Raw genomic sequence first — 10224 nt, 5'->3', positions numbered from 1 at the left:
TGCACGGTGCATGTTCCTGTTGCATGTGGCATGTTGGTGATTGGTCACCCCCTGCCAATCACTCTACAGGGGCTTGCAGGGTATTATGTAGATGTCTAACGGTCAACAAGGGTTTCCGCTGTGCAGAACAGTTGTTACCCTTGCATGCATGCTGCAGTGTTTCCTAATACGCATGTTTCTTGTTTTGCATGGCCCTCTCTTACCACAAAAATCTCATGTTAGACCCCAGAATTACATCAAATGAATCGTAGTGTAGCCTACTGACTTATGTATAACTTGATGCAATTCTCGGCTTATCACAATCACATATAACACGACGTGAGGCGTGCATGTGGCGGTCCTCTTCCCTGTTGTTTGCTGGTGATGGGTCACCCCGTGCCAAACACCCTAGACGTGCATCGCAGGTTATTATGCAGATATGGATTTGGTAGTACACTGTTATAGTGTGCGTAACGGTTTTTTGGTTCTTGTACTGTGCATGTGAACATTCAATAGCATGCTGGTGATTGAGCACCCCCTGCTTAACACCCTATAGGTGGACCGCGTGGTGTTACGTAGATCTAGATGGACCTCAAAGCTGCCTCAGCGCGGCGATAGGGGGCATTTCAGCAGTTATTGCACTAACCCCGCATTGTATTATCCTACGCATGTTTCTTGTTTTGCATGAGCATGACCCTCTCTTATCCCAATGCTGCCTCAACGCGGCGAGAGGGTGTAACAGGCAAATGCTTCCTGAGGAACACCTGGCTGCGAAAATTTTCTCTTTAACTTTTGTGGCGAATGCAGCCCACATTTGGCTCCTCATACAAGTGAAGTTTGCCAGCGTCCACTACCTTTGTGGTGACCCCGCTCTCTTAATGGAAACAATTGCTTATATAATAATCTACCGCCTGTGGCGTGAACCCTTACGAACACAGTACAATCGCAGGATGAAACGATGAAGCATTTGCCTGGCCAAAGCATTGGGTATGTGTAAATAATATTAGACTGCCATTCCATTCACAGAGTTATGAATGTATGTCAATCGCCCGTTTTACGACCCAACTCTGCGGAACACAGGTCCCCTACCACAGACTGCGACCCTTCCAACGGATTTGCGGCTCAAGTCGCGGAACGAATTTATGGTTAACTTATCGCATTGCGACAACTTAGCGTGTAACTGCATGAGTAGGAATGGTGAGGGAAAGGTGAAGATGTGTGGGGTAGATGTGATCTATACATCTCAACTCTTCTTGCCCTACTTTTCAGATGCCGGCCTACCTCTGGGGCTATCAGTTGATGGGGGACAGCCATGCCGTCCGCCTGGGGGAGAGACTGGGATATCCCCTAGAGGGAAGTAAGTGACGATTAATTCTTTACATTGAAAAACATATTGCGGAAGCCTTAGACTTGTATTCACGTTACCTTTCCTACGCCCCTAGGATTTCCCCGGCGGATTGGCCTGGCCAGGAGTGGGGCCCGCGTCCTCCATCTCCTCCAGGAGGTAGTGTCGGCGGTTGAGATGGCGGAGAAGGCCTTAATTATTATAGGCTCCAACGACCTCAGGAATGTGAGTTTTTGGATACCAGTCTGTATTACTTAACTTGTGAACTTATTGATAACAACAAGTTATTCATTCCGTATTTCGCTTTTTCCACAGGGCACAAGCATCCGCAGAATGAAGGCGGCATTTTACAGCCTCATTCGGGAGCTGTTGAGGCGGGGATGCCGGGATGTAGTCGTTGTAGAAGTTTTCCCGGCTCCCCGCCTCACGGAGACGATAGCCTCCCGAATGAGGCTGAAATCATATAACAGGTGGCTTTTTCCACATTACAGAAAGCATCCGGGTAATAGGGACGGGAGGATTATATGATCATCAAAATTATGAGCCGTAAGTACCAAAACTATGGAAAAATTCTCCTATGACTCATGAGTCGAGACATCGTTAAATAACAGTATGCCGCTTCTGGGAACCGTATATGCATGTACATGCATTGGATGTATGACAGTGTTTAACCCTGCGATATACTACGTATGCGCTGTGATTACCTTAATGCCATGTAACAACAAAATGAGGGCTACATGACTGGAATTACCTTTTCCATAAAAATTTGGCGGCCTACGCTCACACACCATGCATATGTTTGAACCACCTTAAACATTTCGTCATTTTGACGTCCACGTCAAGTCGAATGCAGCCCACAGCCCAGCGTCCACTACCTTTGTGGTGACCCCGCTCACTTCATGGAAACAATTGGTTAATAATCTACCGCCTGTGGCGTGAACCCTTGGGAACACAGTACTATCGCAGGATGAAACGATGAAGCATTTGCCTGGCCAAAGCATTGGGTATGTGTAAATAATATTAGACTGCCATTCCATTCACAGAGTTGTGAAGGTATGTCAATATGTACGACCCAAACACGGGTCTCTTTCCCCATCCACCGACTGCGACCCTTCCAACGGATTTGCGGCTCACGTCGCGGAATGAATTAATGGTTAACTTATCGCATTGCGAGACTTGTCGCTCCATTCTTTGTTGAAATTTCCTACCGTGTAACTGCATGAGAGGGAACGGCGAGGGAAAGGTGTGCGGTAGATGTGATCTGTACATTTCAACTCTTCTTGCCCATCATTTCAGATGCCCGCCTACCTCTGGGGATGAGGTGACGGGGGACAGCCATGCCGTCCGCCTGGGAGAGAGACTGGGATATCCCGTAGAGGGAAGTAAGTGACGATTAATTCTTTACATTGAAAAACATACTGCGGGAGCCTTAGAAAGTACTTGTATTCACGCTGCCTTTCCTACGCTCCCAGGATTTCCCCGGCGGATTGGCCTGGCCAGGAGTGGGGCCATAATAGTAATCGGTTCGAACGACCTGAGGAATGTGAGTTTCTGGATGCCAGTCTGTATTACTTAACTTGTGAACTTATTGATAACAACAAGTTATTCATTCCGTATTTTGCTTTTTCCGCAAGCATCAGCAGCATCCGCAAGATGAAGGCGGCGTTCTACAGCCTCATTCGGGAGCTGTTGAGGCGGGGATGCCGGAATGTAATCGTTGTAGAAGTTTTCCCCGCTCCCCGCCTCACAGAGACGATAGCCTCCCGAATGAGGCTGAATTCATATAACAGGTGGCTGCGGGGGTGGGAGCGAGTTAAGTCTACCTTCCTTTTTCCCCTCCTTTATTGCGGATTTTAACGCTGAAAGCTGTCAAAAACAATTGCAATGGAAGAATATCCAGTAGGTAATAATGATTTCTTTCTCCGCATTACAGAAAGCATCCGGGTAATAAGCACGGGAGCATTATTTGAAAGGGAAAATTATGAGCCGTAAGTACCAAAACAATGGAAAAATTCTCCTATGAGTCATGAGTCAAGACATTGTAAAATAACAGTGCATGAAGAGAACAAACATGAATAAAGATTTCTTATTGCAGTTTTCTGTTATTTGCAGATTAATCAACGGAAGGAGAGATGACCTCCATTTAAATGATCGTGGGTACCTGAGGTGTTGCAAATGCAATCGCCCGTTTTACGACCCAACTCTGCGGAACACGGGTCCCTTTCCCCATCCACCGACTGCGACCCTTCCAACGGATTTGCGGCACACGTCGCGGAATGAATTTATGGTTAACTCATCGCATTGCGAGACTTGTCGCTCCACTATTTGTTGCAATTTCCTATCGTGTGACTGCATGAGGAGGAGAATGGTGAGGGAAAGGTGAAGATGTGTGGGGTAGATGTAATGTAGACTGGGATATCCCCTAGAGGGAAGTAAGTGACGATTACTTTTTTACATTGAAAAACGTATTGCGGAAGCCTTAGACTTGTATTCACGTTACCTTTCCTACGCTCCCAGGATTTCCCCGGCGGATTGGCCTGGCCAGGAGTGGGGCCATAATAGTAATCGGTTCGAACGACCTGAGGAATGTGAGTTTCTGGATGCCAGTCTGTATTACTTAACTTGTGACCTTATTGATAACCACGAGTTATTCATTCCGTATTTTGCTTTTTCCGCAAGCATCAGCAGCATCCGCAAAATGAAGGCGGCATTTTTCAGCCTCATTCGCGAGCTGTTGAGGCGGGGATGCCGGCATATAGTCGTAGCTGAGGTTTTTCCGGCTTCCCGCCTGACGTAGACGATAGCCTCCCGAATGAGGCTAAAATCTTACAACAGATGGTTGCGGGGGTTGGAGCGATGTAAGTCTAGCTTCCTTTTCCCCCATCTTTAATGCGGATTTTAACGCTGAAAGCTATCAATAACCATTGCAATCGCGGTATGTTCAGTAGGTAATAATGATATCTTTCTCCGCATTACAGAGAGCATCCGGGTAGTTGCGACAGGCGCCATACAACAAAGGGAGTGTGCAACAAGAACAGTCTGCCGCTTCTGGGAACCGTATATGCATGTACAATCAATAGACTTATGACAATGTTTAACCCTGCGATACACTACGTATGCGCTGTAATTACGTTCGATCCATGTAACAACAAAATTATAGGACAATAAACAATTGGGCAACATGACTGGGATTAAACGGAGTTTGAGAGTTGATGTCTTGTCTACCTTTTCCATAAAAAGTTGGCGGCCTACGCAAACATACCATGCATCTGTTTGAATCACCTTAAACATTGGGTCAGCTTCACGTTGTCTGGACTATGTGGTGTGCATGTGGGAGTCGAATGCATGCTGCATGACGGTTTTTGATCAACCCATGCCATAAACGAAAGTGGTGGCTTCCAGGGTATTATGTGCACGTAGAGTACGAACATGAATGTAGATTTCTTATTACGGTTTCCTGTTACTTTGAGATGGATCAACGGAAGGAGGGACGACATCCACCTGAATAGTGAAGGCTATCGACGCTGACAATGAGACATGAGTCGAGACATACAGGAGGCACGTTCTGGCTCTAGGACGGTGTGATCCGTGAATGGCTATGTGTGTCTCCGACATGACTCTTTGCACTTGACGTAATTACGCTTCGGAAGGTGATCAATTATTTTCGTTGCAGGGATATTCTGAGCGATAGACGTCACCACTCCATTTTTGGATGGTGACACCGTTAGAAATATTTTGAGAGGTATGCCCACGGTTTTATAAACGTTAACAGAATAGGTAGCCACTTATTACTTTTATGATTCCCACATACATTATTATCATTATAACAACGTTTCTTTACAAATGGATGGGGATAGGCATTAGGAAGAGGACGGACATGATACACCTAAATAAAAGAGGGATGGAGAGGCTGTTGGAGGTGTAAGAAGTTGAATTTGCTCGTTGAGCGTGTATACAGCTTTCCATTGGGCTATGGCATGTTAGGCAAGGATTGACTCTTTTCGGTATTGAAATGCGCCGCTCCTTACCAGCTTCTTCCCAGCTTCCTCCCACTCAATACCACTAAGCGGACTCGGTAACTTCTCCTTACCGTGATTAAAGCTGCATACGCTATACATGCGAACAAGGACGTCACTTTTATCACACGCAAAAGGATTATGAACTATGAGAGAAAGCCTCATCCTTGAAATTCCTCAAATCGAAGCAAGAATTCCCATATGTGGAACCGTAAGGTAGCAGAAGCCGGAATATACCTTACATTCGAATTTTTCGCCTTTTTGAATTTTTGACACCAGCATCCGCAAGATGAAGGCGGCATTTTACAACCTCGTTCGGGAGCTGTCGAGGCGGGGATGCCGGGATATAGTCGTAGTAGAGGTTTTCCCGGCTCCCCGCCTGACGGAGACGATAGCCTGCTTCTTTCAGCACTTAAAGGGAGTAATACAATCTTGAATGATACAAGTTGCTCATGTATGGACATGGTCTCTCTGGCAAAGCTCTATGGCCCTCCAATATTGAAAAACAGAATGTTCGTTCAGTCAGCCCGATTTTTAATGATTATATTGTATAGGCTCTTAATACTCTGGGTAAGTCAAAGGGGTTAACTAATGCTGAGGGAACAGCTGCTTTCATTAAAATTATTTCTCAACGGCCGGATGTCGTCAATGTTAAAGCCCCGGATAAAGAAAGGCGACATAATGACACATATACCTGGCACCCATCAAAAACAATGTTAACGACCACAACCAGAAATTTCTTAAAAATTTCTTCTCTTGACTAGAAATACGGCATAAACAGTGTTCTTCAGATTTTATAATCAAAGAGACATTTTTCAGCTCTTACACACACTACACATGCTCTCATTGATTTTGACCTCCTTTTGCCTTTAAGAAGTGAAAATGAAGTACGTGCTCCTTGGGAAATTCCAGACAGATGCATTAGAGGCCCACCACCACCATTAGAGGTCCACCCAGAGACTTCAATGGTGACAAAGAGCCATTCATGGCTGCTCTTATGCCTTTCAGTGATATCACTGTTACTGCCCATGACCAGGAACTTCTCGAAGAGGATTTGCCCATTCTACTCTAAGTCTCAGGGAATTGTGCATTTTCTCAAGCAAAACGGCTGAAACGTGACTCTTGCACCGAAAATCTAATGACAGAACGACCGGACGAACGAACAGACAGGACGACAGATCTGGACACGGTAGAATTCACAACTAACTTAGTTAGAAGGGGCTTACACCTAGGGGGACGTCACAGCGGAGGCCTTGAGTATCTAGGAGGTCATGGCTAATGCCTCGTTCACATAACGATTGTCCGAGCGATTGTCGGAACTATCTTGCATTCACACAACGATGGTCAAGCCGGTGCTGCCCTTCAGTCCTGAAATCAAAGGAAACCAGTGACTGACGGTAAGCAAAGCGGTTGAGGTAAGTAAGGTTCGGATATCACTGGGTATTTAAGAAATCATTATGCATTTCATCGTGTATTTTAGGCATTATTTTACATTTCAACTCGTATTAAAGGTATTATATGCGCGAAAACGTATTTCATAAGGAGGGGGAAGTACATGTATCTCTGAAAATATCTTATTCTGATCATGTAGGTTGCTTAAGTTAGTATAAGAAAGATGGATGCCCTTATCCCACAGATGATGGCCGTATACCAGAGGTACATCAGTATTCAAAAGAGACGGCTTCACCTCCTTGCGAGGATGATAGATATTGATGGGGCGATCGCTATGCGAATGCGGAGGGCTGCGAGAAGGGCCTCGAGGTTTGTGCGTGCACAAGGTTATCGGGAGAGAGAATTGTGCCATCCTGGCCAGAGGATGTTTTCCAGAAAAAGTTTCGGCTATAAAAAGTCTCTCTCCAAGGCGGCGGTTTGCGATTTCAGTTTCGCGATAATTCATGCCCTTGTTTTGTCTTTCTCAAGATGTACCTAAACGCGGTATTTATAGACCGCATATGAGGAGGCCGTACGTAAAATGTTATCGAGGTTCCCATGTACATATTTTGCGCACATTTCATTCGAATTGTTGTCAGGAAGTTGAGCCAATCCATCGATAGCAAAATCGGGCATTTTTGCGAGATGTCGTAGCATTATTAGTGTGGGCTACGTCATTGCGTGTCGTCGATAGCGTAATGAAAAACATCATCACCCTTTTATGCAGTAGGAAAGCAGGTGATAATCAGGTAAATCATCACTTTAACTAACTACATGATTTCAAAACATTCCCCTGCACCGGGGGAAGAATCAGTGGAAAGTAGGCTTATTACGCCTTTTTTGTTACTTGCAGATGGATAAACGGTAGGAGGGATCACATACAACTCAACGACGAGGGATACATAATAATTAAATATTATCGAAAATAAAATACTCAAAAATTATGTTGTCTGTCTACTTCCACTTGTAACGAGAAAATGGCATGCTGCAATCCCAAAAATCCCATGGTACCTTGTCAGCACTTAATAAGAAAATGTTTATCAGATGAAAGAATTCCGCCGGCATTAGCTGGAGGTAAGGATAATCTACTAATTATCATACAGGGGCATACTTCTCATAACAAAAAGTGCGACGGAGGAAAATAATCCCCATTGAAGTGCCTGCGATAGGAATATCCAAATCGTGCGCTTGCACTGGTGAATGTGTTGCGTGAATGGGTGTGCACGTATCACCGTGTTCCACGGTTTCAGATACCCATTGCGCCACTCTCGATCTGGAGGATGCTTCATTTTTTCGGACAACAGAGAATCAAATCATGAAGATCACCTGTCAGTCCCGCGGTATTTCATCTGCGTGCAGCATTTAAAAATACTAGCGCCATTAAAAAATTTATGCGTCGATGAAAGCTTAACTCTGTTAAAGGGCCGACTTTAAACAAACGATTCGGAATAAAAACATTTGTCATATGTGACTACGAAAAGTGACATAGTGGAGCAGCATGCTGACTTTGGCAAATCCGGTGATATTGTGTCCAGCCTTATGCATGCCTATTTGGATCAAGGTAATACTCTTCACGTGGACAACAGGCATTCCAGCCCGGCACTACTTTGTTGGACAGGGCAACAAATGCTTGCGGAGCCATTCGCAGGAAGAGAAGGGATATGCCGAAAATGGAGGAGCTGAAAAAAGTCGAGCTGAGATTCAAGTCATCGGAAAAATTACTTGCCTTGAAATGGTGTGACAAGAGAGAGGTGTGGATGTAGTCACGACATGATGTGTGGCATCATTCGAATCTAAAAGAGCTTCTACGAGACTTGCATTGTTCATCCTCGACCATTTCTTCGCGCACACCGACGTCGTGCATTACGTTACTGCTCGCCAGGACGGGGCAATATCAAACTATGAATCGCTACTGAGAGCCGCCCTCCATCGGCTCGTTATGAATATTATTTGGCGATCGTTTCTTAAAGGACAACATTATGTCTTCTTCCTTCTATCGCTCTAGTCGACTACTATGTTTCTCATAGCTGCCTCTGGTTAAAGGGGGGGAGCAAAAACGACGACATAACCACACCTTTCCGACACGACACGTTTTTCGAGAGGTGAGTATCACAACCTAACAATCTCACTACAATGGCATAAAGATGTTTTCATTCACTCCCGTCCTCCAAGGCAGGTGGATGGGGAAATGCTGTCGCCCCCGTCCGGATGGTATCCACCTAGACATGAGGGGGACGGAGGTGGCGATGGAGTGTTTGGAGAGGAGTGCATGATAGGGAGTACTTGCGCGTGTGAATGCGTTGCGTGAATGGCTGCGCTCGCGTCTCCGTGTTTCACGATTGAAGATACCATGTGCGCCAGTTGCTTTTTATAAATTACTTATGGACTGTACTGTCCCTTCTTAGCGAACTTCATGACGGGGCATAGGAGCCATGCCAACAGAGACGTCAGAGCACGACTGCGTCGACCTCAGAACAGATTGTTTCACTGACGGTCTACCTGCGCTTTCCTCTATCTGCTACCTCCGCTGTGTGCATCAACGTAACCAATTCCTTCATAATGACAACAATTATAGTGTCCTTTTTTCATTATAAAAGTGAAATACAGCTCTACCGTGTAAATGTTCTAATTATAATTAGTATGGACCTAGCTTATAACAACATTCTTATACGTGCGTTGAAGGGGCAAGCATCCGCCGCAGGTAGGCGGCGTACTACTGCCTCAATCTTTTCAGTTTTCAAATGTATTCAAACTATGAAGCCAATTTCGTACAAGAAATTTATATGGGCTGTTGTGGAACAGCATCTAACATTAGTTAATTAGGATTAAGATCACGGCAAGATTTACACTGCTAACCTATTGGCATTTTCCTACCTCCACTAACCCTTCATCCTAACTGCTTACAAGGCTGTGTGTGCAGTGCAAGAAGTGGGAACAGAACTGTTAGCAAAGTCAAAAAGAATTTGCAATATAAAATAAAATTTCTGATTTCCCTCACATGAGTTGCTGAAGTCTACTAGGAAAACTCGTTCCTCTGCTCCGCTTAGTCCTCCACCCTTTTAGTCGCCTTGTACGACAAGCAGGGATACTGCTGGTGTATTCTTCAACCCCCACCAGCAGGGGTAGTGTGCCATTGGGTTTACTTCTTAATAGGCAACCGTGGTAAAATTATAACATCAGGAGATGTCAATACAACCAGTAAAACATCAAAATACATAAGTGTGGAATTTCAAAGTGTTGCCTAACAATATCAAACCCTTTAAAGAATGAAAAATTGTAGACCCCAGGTGAGATTATTGAGACTGTCAGACAAGACCATGAAGCCGTTTTAGCCCATTAACACAACCTAACTGCAACTACCTCTAACCATCTACCAAGCAACTTATCTTCCAAAAGCTATAGAAATATACCACAGTTTATCCATTATCCTATTCATAACATTCATTTAAGGCA

This window comes from Ischnura elegans, chromosome 3, assembly GCF_921293095.1.
Source record: "Ischnura elegans chromosome 3, ioIscEleg1.1, whole genome shotgun sequence".
NCBI classification, from domain to species: Eukaryota; Metazoa; Arthropoda; class Insecta; order Odonata; family Coenagrionidae; genus Ischnura; species Ischnura elegans.
Note: the sequence above shows the minus strand (reverse complement) of the source record.